The following is a 12633-nucleotide window of genomic DNA, read 5'->3' as shown; positions in this document are numbered from 1 at the left end:
GCATTGTAAAAGGAAAAGTACATTATTTATAAAAATGAGGTTTCTGCTTAATTAGTCTTCTCTGTGAATATAGCTCATGGAGTATAGTAACGGTCAAGTGTGATGTCACTGTCGGAGTATTCACATATAGATAAATCACACACACATACACACAGATTTGGCAATTGCTGGTATGTTGACTGGTGTACTTTCAAAGGGTTAAACAATGAAAAAAGAAAGGGGGAAAACACAGTTAACACTCTTACCTAGCCACAGAACATAATATCTGCTAACTAACATGAAATCAGGGCGGGTTTATTTAGTATGAATCTAAAGCACACCATCTCTGTCTCTCTCCAGACCAGCTTCCACAATGGAAGTTGGAAGAATTCATGTTACAGCACACATAGAAAAGACCTCCTGTTTAAGAACCTAAAGCTTTGTTTTGATTCGGTTTCTCTTCCCATTAATCCTAGCCCCCTTATCCTGACCACTCCTTTCACTAGAAAAATTATACTTTTCTAAATAAATGAGAGTCAAATGACAGTGCCTTTTCAGGCCTGCTGTTGCTTCTTACATGATTCATTTATTTATATTTTTATTCGGGTGACCAGCTTTTGCTGGAGGAGGAGTACTGCCTTCTCAGCTAATAATATTATTTTCTTTTATCCTTTGCAGCTACTGTCTCCTGTTGAAATAATAAAATATCTTGCTTTTACTCCACTGACAAGCACCACTCTGAGTTGGTCATGCTGGGCAGATGTTTCCCCTAGTTCCGGGCAACTCCCGAGGGGAAGGAAAAGCTTATATGTAATATTTATTTCCTTAGTACAGAGAGTTCAGTAGTTTGTTCTGCATTTCACACACGAGACTTTGTTGAGATGAAACAATCACATTTTCTTAAGAGGAAAATGAAAGCGGTGATAAGATTTGAATGTTGTAATTATATTCATTTGATAAAAGGGCTCCCTTTCAGTGACCTAGAGAAAAGTGAAATGTAAATGTAAATGCTGCCTGGTAAAATTAAAATAGGTATTGTGAGAATGTGCAAAGCGAGGATGTATAAGTGTAAAAAACAGAGGCATGCAGTGTTGTGTTTTATAACCCTCTATGCATAATAGTCAGGTTTTTGTTACTGTTTCCACCCCCCCCCCCAAGATCAGCTGAATATCTATCCACTTGCTTAGCTAAATAGGTCTTGCTTATAAGCCTATGTGGATATATCATTATTTCCGTGACTATTTTTTTAAATCAGATAATTTACTGTATTCTTTTCCTCTTTATTATTGTTTCATCCACTTCACTATTAGACCTACATGATACACTATAGAATTTTCTTTTTCTATCCCAATTTCTTACCACAGCATTATCCTTAGTGTTTAATTGTGAGCCTGATTCTTACCTAACAGAGGAAATTTATACTAACGAAATATTTTTTTTAAATATATACACCACATACACACACACACACACACACACACACACACACACACTTCCCCAATTTGCCACACTATACTAACTAGTTTAAAAGAAGAAAAAGTCATGGACATCGTCAAATCTCTTAGTTAAGTTCTTCTAACATCTTCTCATGGCTATTTTCTTAGAAATTTTTCAAGAATCCCTCCTTTCCCCCATCGCTCCTGGCTTTCTAGGCTTCTGGGGAGGTGAGGTATGTTTCTTACTAATCATATTTTCCATATCAAAGTTTCATTTGTTTAAAGGACAGAAAACCAGGATAACAAAGACAAGGCCTTAGGGAAATTAACTACAAATACAAGTTGAAAATTTAAACAACCACTTTAGAAATCAGCTAAGTTTAACAATGGGATAGAAAATGGGCAGTCTTATACCTTGCTGATGGAAATGAAAATTGCATTTCTGAGGAAAAATGTGGCAATACATTATTAGTATATTTGAACTTGTATATCCCTTGACTCAGCAATTCCTCCTCTAGGAATCAATCTTAAACAGGAAAGAAGGCTTTGGTACACAAAGATATAACTATAAGAATCTCATTGTAGTTTACTTCTTGTAATAATAAAACAATGAAAAAACATTTAGTGTCCATGGGGCGCCTGGGTGGTGCAGTTCTTAAAGTGTCTGCCTTCGGCTCAGGGCCTGATCAGGCTTCTCTACTGAGAGCCTGCTTCTTCCTCTCCCACTCTCCCTGCTTGTGTTCCCTCTCTCACTGGCTGTCTCTCTCTGTCAAATAAATAAATAAAATCTTAAAAAAAAATTTAGTGTCCAGTCATAGAAAATTATTTAAATTGCAACAGTTCCACATCATTTAATATTACATAACTTTTTAAAGTTATTGCATGAAAAATACGTGATGATATAGAAAGGTAAAGTATGTCTTATGTGAGAAAAAGTTTTTAACATATTGTTTAACACGGTTTTGTTAATATAAGAGATTGCATTTGCATAAAGAATGTCATATTTATATATTATACTCATGGCTTTATTTTCAGTAATAACATGTACAGACAAAACTAAAAAAAAATTTGTTTAGGTGTGTCTATATTTTTATATTTCTAAATAAAAAATCAATATTACAATCATATTGAGAAAATGTTATTAAAAAACTAGTTGGGCATCAAAGTTTATAGATTTATATATATATATATTATGGGTGTGTGTGTGTATATATATATATATACACACTAACAAATATATAATTATTTGTTAGTATAACATGTTTGTCACTTTTTTCATAAGTATACATAAAATTATTTATACTGTTATATCATCTAGTTTCAGAATATATTAACATACATTTTAAAATTTAATTTTAAAATAAAGGAAGAAATGAAGATGCCATGTCACTTATTAACACATGATCTACTTAACTGAATATTGTAGGTACTCCACAATTATTATATATTATTTACGTATGTTTTTAAATTGAAAATAAACTTCTAAGTTCCCTGTCCACTAAAAGAAGTAACTGCATAAGTTTCTAATTTCCTAGATCTATATTCTTTTTACTCATATAACTATATTTTTCAGTCATGGTTCCTGATTTGCATCTCAAAGCCTTAGTAGTGAACATCCCAAGCAATGAGAAAATCACACAAGACACGAAGTCTGATGGAGCCAACAGAATTAGGAAAACCATATCCCATTTGGGGTGTTTGGGTTTATGGTTAATGTGGAGATATGGAGAGGGAGGAGGCTGAAGGAGGACTAGGAAAGATGACATCATGTAACTATCAGTAAGCCATGGCCCTTCTGAGTTTGGATCTTATTGTGAAAGTAATGAGTTTTAAGCTTCAGGGTGATAAGGTCATGTTTATATTCTAGGAACATCATTCTTGCTACAGCAAGGAGACTCCTTTGATGACTGGACTGAGAGAAACCTATAAGGTTATTAAATAAATATACCTTAGAAATGATGGGTATTTACCCCAAAGATACAAATGTAGTGATCTGAAGGGGCACCTGCACCTTAATATTTATAGCAACAATGGCCATAATAGCCAAACTATGGGAAGACCCCAGCTTTCCATTGACAGGTGAACAGATAAAGAAGATGTGGTATATATATATGCATGTATTTAAGGATGTGTATTAGTCAGGGTTCTCTAGAGATAACCTGTTCTAAAGAAATAGAACCAATAAGATAAATGTGTCTCTGTGTGTGTGTGGGGGGGGGTGTATGTGCAGAAACAGAGAGAGATTTTAAGGAAATGGCTCACTCAACTGTGGGGACTGGCAAGTTCAAAATATCCAGGACAGTCTGGCAGACAAGAAACTCAGGCAGGATTTCTGTTATAGTCTTAATTCAGAATTCCTTGTAAGTTGGGAAACTAGATTCTGCTCTTAAGGCTTCAAGTGACTGAATGAGATCCAACCACATTATTAAAAGTAATCTTCTTTACTTTTAGTCAACTGATTATAGATGTCAATCACGTTGGACACTACCTTACACTAACATCTAGACAAACAACTACTATAGTATGTATGAATGTATATAGAATTTATGTCTACTTTGTGGAAAGTAATATTTTGTAGAGCATAATTTGAAAAATACAATTCAAATGCAATTATACCTTGATTGCAAAAGTCAGTTAAAAAAGAAGTTCTACCTGTTCAGGTCAAGACTTGCAGTAGAAAGGTTTTTAGTTTCCTTGTTAACCTCAAAACATTTTTCTCTATATTCTCACTTGTCCTTTATTCATATCTCTTAGGATTCACATTTTCATTTCCCCCTACCTCTTTGTATATTTCTATAGAAAGTGACCATGTCTACTTAAAAAAAAAAATGGTATAACATGAACTCTCTATGATCAAGTAATTTGCTAAATGGCCAGCATGAAATCTTTGGCAAGCAGGCCATTTTCTAGAAAAGATTTCTCATATTTTAAATATTTTAGAACCGATGAGTCTTTTCTGATGTTCCCACATATTTTCCATTCTTGACTGTTAAAAAGCAGGGCCTAGAGAGAGTGGACAAGGATATATGCAATGTACCAGTTATCTAACGCTGATAACAAACCACTCAAAAGTTTAGTGGCATAAAAATAATTCCATTTTATTTTACTCATGGACTCTGTGGTCCAGAATTCAGATTCAGGACAGCAGGATATTTTGTCTTTACTCCACAGTGTCTGGCACATGGATTATAAAATCTAAGAGCTGAGGGTGGTGGAGATAGCTATTGATTAAAATATTTGCGGCTGGAAGATGTGTGCCCAAATTGGCTCCTTCACCCACATGTACACTCCCTGTGCTAGAATTACCCAAAGCTATCCTCAGCAGAGTAATCTGTTGACCAGAGCAAATACACATTCTGTCTTTATGTGGCTTGGGCTTTTCATGACATGGACATTGGTTTCTAGATGGAACATCTAGAGAGGGAATATCTAGAAATGAGCATTCCAAGAGACAAAATCAGAAGCTGCATGGCCTATGACAGCCTCGGAATTCATATGGCTTCACTTCTGCCAAATCTATCTATCAAAATAGTCACAAGCCCATCCAGATTCAAAGGGATAGAGCATAGACCCAATCCTGATGGAAGGACAATCAAAGAATTTAGATCTGCCAGTTTTTTAAATAAGATTTTATTTATTTATTTATTTTACACAGAGAGAGAGAGCACAAGCAAGGGGAGCACCAGAGCGAGAGGGAGAAACAGGTTCTCTGCTGAGCAGGGAGCCCAACACGGGGCTGGATCCTGGACTCCAGGATCATGACCTGACCCAAAGGCAGACACGTAACCGACTGAGCCACCCAGGAGCCCCAGATACACTGGTTTTGATACAAAGTGGTGACATAGGAAGAACCTGAACTCACTTCCTCCACAAACACACAAAATCAATACCTATTTATAGAGCATATACTCCTGAAGAAAAACTGAGGGCTGACTGAACAGCTTCTGAAAGATAGGGAGACCTCATAGAGAATAACAAGAGACACAGAGACATGTTAACAAACGGAACTCCCACCCCCTATGCTGTGAACTGCAGCGGGGAGAGACAGTACTGAGGGACCTTGAGCAGATTCATCTGCCCTGGGGCACAGAAAAATAGTTGTGGTTTATAGGACAACTAGAATATAAAGGAACAAGTCCTAGAACTTTGCAGCAGCAAAGCTGCTGGTACTCTCTCTCTTTCTCTGGGTCTGGAGGGATTGGTGAGTTCCATGCTTTATGTTTCCCCTCCACCTTGATAACACAAATGGGAGTGGGTATGAGAGCCGTACATGGCCTGATACTTCATTAAGCCCTGTGCCCCTAGCCCATACCAGCCCCAGATGCCCTGAGAGACAGAAAAAAAAAAAGTTTAAAAGAACAACTAGAGTATAAAAGAACCAGCCCCAGAACTCAGCCAAACAACGTGGGAGCTGCCAGAACTCTGTGTTAGAGAGCCTGGTGAGCACCATGTTTTTCATTCCCCCTCCACCTTGATAATGTAGACAGGAACAGAGTCTAGGCACCGTAGCCAGTCTGCTGTGTCAGTGAGCCCCAGGCATCTAGTTGGCAGCAGCCCAAGCTGTCCCACCAAGGCAACCCAGTGCAGTGCACATGCAGGCACCACTGTTCAGTGTTCTCTACAGTTCTAGCTATCTCACTAAAGTGACACAGGCACAATAGCACCTTGGAACATTGTGCCCATGAAAGCCACAGATCAAGCCAGCTAGCCAAAGTTACTAGGCACACACAGTCTAAAAAAAGACAACCATACACAGGACAAGACCATTCCTTCAAGTTTAGGAGAGGTGACTGTCCTGCCTAATTTATAGTAACAAATATAGACAGTCAAGAAAAACGAGGAGATAGAGGAATATGCTCCAAACAAACAAACAAAAAATAAAAGGAAACTTCAGAAAAAATTAAATGAAAAGGGAATAAACTACCTGATAAAGAGTTCAAAGTAATAGTCATAAAGATGGCGACCAGACTAGAAAGAAAAGTATATGAACTTAGTGAGAACCTCCAACAAAGAGATAGAAAATGTAAAGAACTATTCAGAGTTGAAGACTACAATAACTGAAATTAAAAATACACTAGAGAGAATCGACAGTAGATTGGAGGATGCAGAAGAAAGGTCAGCAATCTGGAAAACAGAGTAATAGAAAGCACCCAGTTGAACAGGAAGAGTGAGAGAGAAAATGGGAAAGAGAAAAGACTAAAAAACAATGACAATAGGTTCAGATATTTCTTGGACATCGAGCAGGTAAAGATTTACATTATAGGGATCCCAGAAGGAGAAGAGAGAGAGAGAAAGAGGCAGAAAACTTATCTGAAGAAATGATAGCTGAAAACTACCCTAACCTGGGGATGGAAACAGATATTCAGGTTCAAGAAACACAGAGAGTTCCAAACAAATTGAACCTAAGGAGGTCTACATCATGACACATAACTGAAATGTCAATGATTAACGACAGAAAATTTCAAAAGCAGCAAGAGAGGAGCAATGAGTTACATACAAAGGAAACCCCATAAGGATATTTATTAATTTTTCAGCAGAAACTTTGCAGGCCAGAAGCTATTGGCAAGATATATTCAAAGTGCTGAAAAGAAAAACCTACAACAAAGAATATTTTACCTGGCAAGATTATTTTTCAGAATTGAAGGAGAGATAAAGAGTTTCCCTGACAAGGAAGTTACAGAAATTCATCATCACTAAACCAGCCTATAAGAAAGGCTAAAGGAACTTCTTTAAGTGAAAAAGAAAAAGCCATAATTAGAAGAAAATTATAAAGGAAAAAAAATTTCTTGAGTAAAAGCAACACAGTATAGGTAATTCACTCATAGGTAATTCGCTTATAAAACTAGTATAAAGCTTAAAAGACAAAAATACTAAGTCAATTAGATCTTAAAAATTAAAGAGTCTCAAAATTTTTTAAAAAATATAAATTATAACAAAATAAACATAAAACATGGATGGCAAGTAAAACTGACATTTTTTAGAATATATTTAAATTTAACTGACCATCAACCTAATATAGACTGTTATATACATAGTAAGATATATTGAACCTTATAGTTCCCACAAGCCAAAAACCTACAATAGATAGAGAAAAAATAAAGGAAAAGAAAGCCAAGCATAATACTAAAGATGTCATTAATCGCAAGGTGAGATAGCAAGAGAAGAAAGGAACAGAGAAGAACTACAAAAACAACCAGAAAATTAACAAAGTCACAAAAAATGCATACCTATCGATAATTACTTTAAATGTAAATGGTCTAAATGCTCCAATAATGAACAGAAAACAAGACTCATCTACATGCTGACTGTAAAACACTCACTTCAGACCTAAAGACACATGCAAATTGAAAGTGAAGAAATGGGCATGGATTTTCATTGAAATGGAAGAAGAAAGGTATTGGCGTAGCAATAGTTATATCAGACAAAATAGACTTTAATACAAAGACTGTAACAGGAGACAAAGAAGGGCATTACATAGTGATAAAGTGATCAATTCAACAAGAGAATAAAACAGTTATAAATATCTATGCACCCAACACTGAAACACCTAAGTACTTAAAGCAAATATTAACAGACACAAAGGGAGAAATTAGCAGTAATATAAAATTAGTAGAGGACTTGAATATCCCGCTTACATAAGTGGATAGATCATTCAGGAAACAGCGTCTTTGAATGACACATTAAATCAGATGAATTTAACAGTTATATACAGAATATATGATTCCCCCCAAAAACAGAACCCATATTCTTTTAAAGTGCACATGGAACATTCACCAGGACAGATCACATATTAGTCCACTAAGCAAGTCTCAATACATTTAAGAAGACTGAAATTATATTATGCATCTTTTCCAACTGCAACTGTATAAAACTAGAAAAAAACTGAAAAGAAAAAAAAAACCTGGAAAAGATACATACAGAGGCTAAACAACATGCATGTAAACAACAAATAGTTAAATATTTACAAATCAATCAACATGATATACCACTTTAACAAGACAAAGGAAAAAATAATAAGATCATCACAATAGATGAAGAAAAAGCATTTGACAAAATTCAACATTTGTTCACAAAAAAGACTCTCAACAAAGTGGAAATAGAGGGAACATACCTCAACATAATAAATACTACATATTGTGGCACCTGGGTGGCTCAGCCAGTTAAGCAATTGCCTTTGGCTCAGGTCATGATCTCAGGGTCCTGGGACAGAGCCCCGCATCGGGCTCCCTGCTCACTGGGGAGTCTGTTTCTCCCTCTCAGTCCCCCTCTGTGCTCTCTCTCTCTCTCAAATAAATAAAATCTTAAAAAAAAAAAAATAAAGGCTGCATATGACAAACCTGTAGCTATACTGTGAAAACTATAAAACATTTATGAAAGAAATGGATGACAACCCAAACAAATGGAAATACCATGCTTATGGATCAGAAGAATTAATATCATTAAAATGTCCCTACTACCCAAAGAAATCTACAGATTCAATGAAATCCCTATCAAAATACCAATAACATTTTTCATAGATTGTAAGAAATAATCCCACAATTATTATGGAACCACATAAAGCCTCAAAAGGTCAAAGCAATCTTGAGAAAGAAGGACAAAGCTGAAGGTATCACAATTCAATATTTCAAGATATACGAAAGAGCAATAGTAATTAAAACAGCATTATACTGCCACAAAAGTGGACACATATGTCAATCGAACAGATAGCCCAGAAATAAGCCCACACTTATATTGTCAATTAATTTAAGACAAAGGAGACAAGAATATGCAATGGGGAAAAGAATAAAACTACATGGAAAAGAATAAAACTGGATCACTTTCTCACACCATACACAAAAATAAAGCCCAAATGGATTAAAGACCTAAATGGGAGACCTCAGACCCTAAGACTCCTAGAAGAAAATAAGCAGAAATCTCTTAGACAGTGGCTTTTAGCAACATTTTTCTTGATATGTCTGCTCAAGCAAGGGAAACAAAAGCAAAAATAAACTATTGGGACTACATCAAAATAAAAACAAACAAAACAAAACAAAACTTTTGCAACGTGAAGGAAGCCATTAACAAAACGAAAAGGCAAGCTACTGGATGCAAGAAGGTATTTGTAAATAATATACCTGATGCAGAGCTAATATCCAAATTATATAAAGAATTTATAGTTTATTACCAAAAAAAACACCCACAAATAATTCAATTAAAAATAGACAGAGGACCTGAATAGAAATTTTTCTAAGGATGATATACAGATGGTCAACAGACACATAAAAAGGTACTCAACATCACTCATCAAGGAAATGCAAATCAAAACCACAATGAGTTATCACCTCACACCTGTCAAAATGGCTTGATTCAAAAAGACAAAAAATAACAATTATTGGAGAGATTATGGAGAGAAAGCAACCCGCACGTACTGTTGGTGTAGCCAACATGAAAAACTATGGTGGTTCCTCAAAAAATTGAAAATAGAAATACTATATAATCCACTAAAATCACTACTGGGTATTTACGGAAAGAAAATAAAACACAAATTTGCAAAGGTATAGGCACTTCTATATTTATTGCCACATTGTTTACAATAGCCAAGATATAGAGGCAACCCAGGTGCTCATCAATAGATAAATGGATAAAGAACAAATGATGTGTGTGTGTGTATACATACATACATACACACACACACACATACATACATACATACAGCCCAATGGAATATTATTCAGCCATAAAAAGTATTCACCATTGGTATCAGTATGGATAGACTTAGAGGGTATGTATTATGTTAAGTGGAATGAGTCAGACAGAAAAAGACAAATATCATATGATTTCATTCATATGTGGAATCTAAAAAACAAAACAAACAGGGCACCTGGGTGGCTCAGTCAGTTAAGCATCTGCCTTCAGCTCAAGTCATTTTCCCAGGGTCCTGGGATCAACCCCGCATCAGGCTCCCTGCTCAGTGGAGAGCCTGCTTCTCCCTCTTCTCCCTGCTCCTGCTCTCTCTTGCTATCTCTGTCTCTCTCTCCAATAAATAAAAAATCTTTAAAAAAAGACAAAAAAAAAAAAAAAGCAGAAGCAGGGATACAGTGATACCATAAATACAGAAGATAAACTGGTTGTACGCAGAGGGCATAGGTTGGGGCAATGGGCAAAATGGGTGAAGGCAAGTGGGAGATACAGGTTTCCAGTATGGGAATGAATAAGTCTCAAGGTTAGGAGGTACAGAATAGAGAAAATAGATAGTCAATGATATTGTAACAACATTGTATGGTGACAGATGGTAGCTACACTTGCGGTGAGCATAGTATAACATACAGATGTGACCAATTACTATACTGTACATCTGAAATTAATGTAACACTGTATGTTAACTATATATCAATAATAATAATAATTAATTTGGATCCATGATTTAAATCTTCCACATGTTTTCATCAAATCAAGTTAAGGTCAGAATACAGGTAAATTAAGCTAAGCGAATTTACAGGGGAAGGAGATTGCTGACAGACTCTGAAAAATATACAGATTCTGGATTATTTAGTAAAAGGATTAGAGGGATTTTTTTTTCATTTCTAATATCTCCCTGTAAATGTCTTGCCTACTGAATTTTCAGATATTTTAGTGGAAAAATAATACACTGTTCCCGACCCATCCGAAAACCCTAAGCAAGTTTCCCAAATAATACTAAAACACTCTTAAACACCAGGAATTCAGCATAAAGTACAACATTTACAAAGCCAATTATAAAATTATTTAATATTTAATTAAATTTGTGTTGTAAGTTATGATACTGAAGAGTATCAGATATGTTCTTAAATATCAAAGATATTTAAGGAATTAAGAGATGTTTAAATAAATAATGAAATAAAACAAAAGATATGAAAAGGATTATGGAAATTGGAACTGGTTGGTGGTGTCCCTAAATTTGGCAAAAGGAAACATTTAGGACCCATGAAGAGTTAATTTTTTTTTTAATAATTTTTATTTTGTTATATTAGTCACCATACAGTACAACCCCAGTTTTTGATGCAGTGTTCCATGATTCATTATTTGCCTATAACACCCAATGCACCATGCAATATGTGCCCTCCTTAATACCCATCACTGGCCTATCCCAATCCCCCACCCCCCTCCCCTCTGAAGCCCTCAGTTTGTTTCCCAGAGTCCACAGTCTCTCATGGTTCATTCCCCCTTCTGTTTACCCCCCCCCTTCATTCTTCTCTTCCTCATGAAGAGTTAAATCTTAAAAGAAAAGGTGGGGGAAATGATAGCAATAATGCAGACATGTTAAACAACAGAGCAGGAGATGATACCCAATGGGAATCAACAACTCTGTTATAACTGCAGAGGACTCAATATCCTCCTGTATATTTGAAATATTTTTTTCTACTGTGACCATGTGAATCTGTTAAAGTTGATCTTCATTTCAGATAGTAAATATTCAATAAAAACTTGCAAGTGTTTGTAATGACTTATTAAAAAATACTGAGTGTTATTTGTATTAGACTAAAACTTGGGATTTGTACACGAGTCTTAATAAGACACCTTAGTCACTGTGAGTTTTTGGGCAAAATCTGTTGCTTAGTTCTTCTTCATTCATAAAATAAGAATAGTAAGATTCTACCATAAGGATCCCCTTTAGTATATGAGCAATGAAATATTGTGCTTCAAATATTTCCCACTTAAAAACTCACTTCCTCTTCTCAGACTTTGGTTTTCTTATCAGTGAAAAGGAAGAATGGGATCTCTAAGATTTGTGCTAGTTCCAGAAGGCCAGGAGAATTGCACACAGAGGTAAGTCTTGATGACAGACCATTCTCTGTCATTCTCAATTGATTTCATTACCCAGAAAGAGATTTCCCAATATCTGCAGATATTTTTGACAACTATCACAAGAAGTGGGGATAGGATGGGGAATACAACTGGAGGATGGGGGATGCTACTGACATCTAGTGGAGAGAAGACCAGGATGCTGCTAGACAGCATACATTGCACAGGGCAGTTCCCATAACAGTTACCCAGCCCCAAATGTCAGTAGTGCTGAGGTTGAGAAACCCTGATCAGAGGGCTCTTGATAGAAAATGTTGATATGTTGATGGCAAGTTTTATTTTACAAATCTGTGATTCATCCTTATTGGCATATCCAAAAAGATGAATGAATCTTAATCTTGATTCCAGTCTGACTTCAACTTGTTTACAGGCTTTCTCTTTTAACATCAAAGTTTTA

The sequence above is a fragment of the Ursus americanus genome, chromosome 24, assembly GCF_024610735.1.
Source record: "Ursus americanus isolate L20-20 chromosome 24, mUrsAme1.1.p, whole genome shotgun sequence".
Taxonomy (NCBI): domain Eukaryota; kingdom Metazoa; phylum Chordata; class Mammalia; order Carnivora; family Ursidae; genus Ursus; species Ursus americanus.
The sequence above is the reverse complement of the archived record's forward strand: the minus strand, read 5'-3'. Positions refer to the sequence as shown.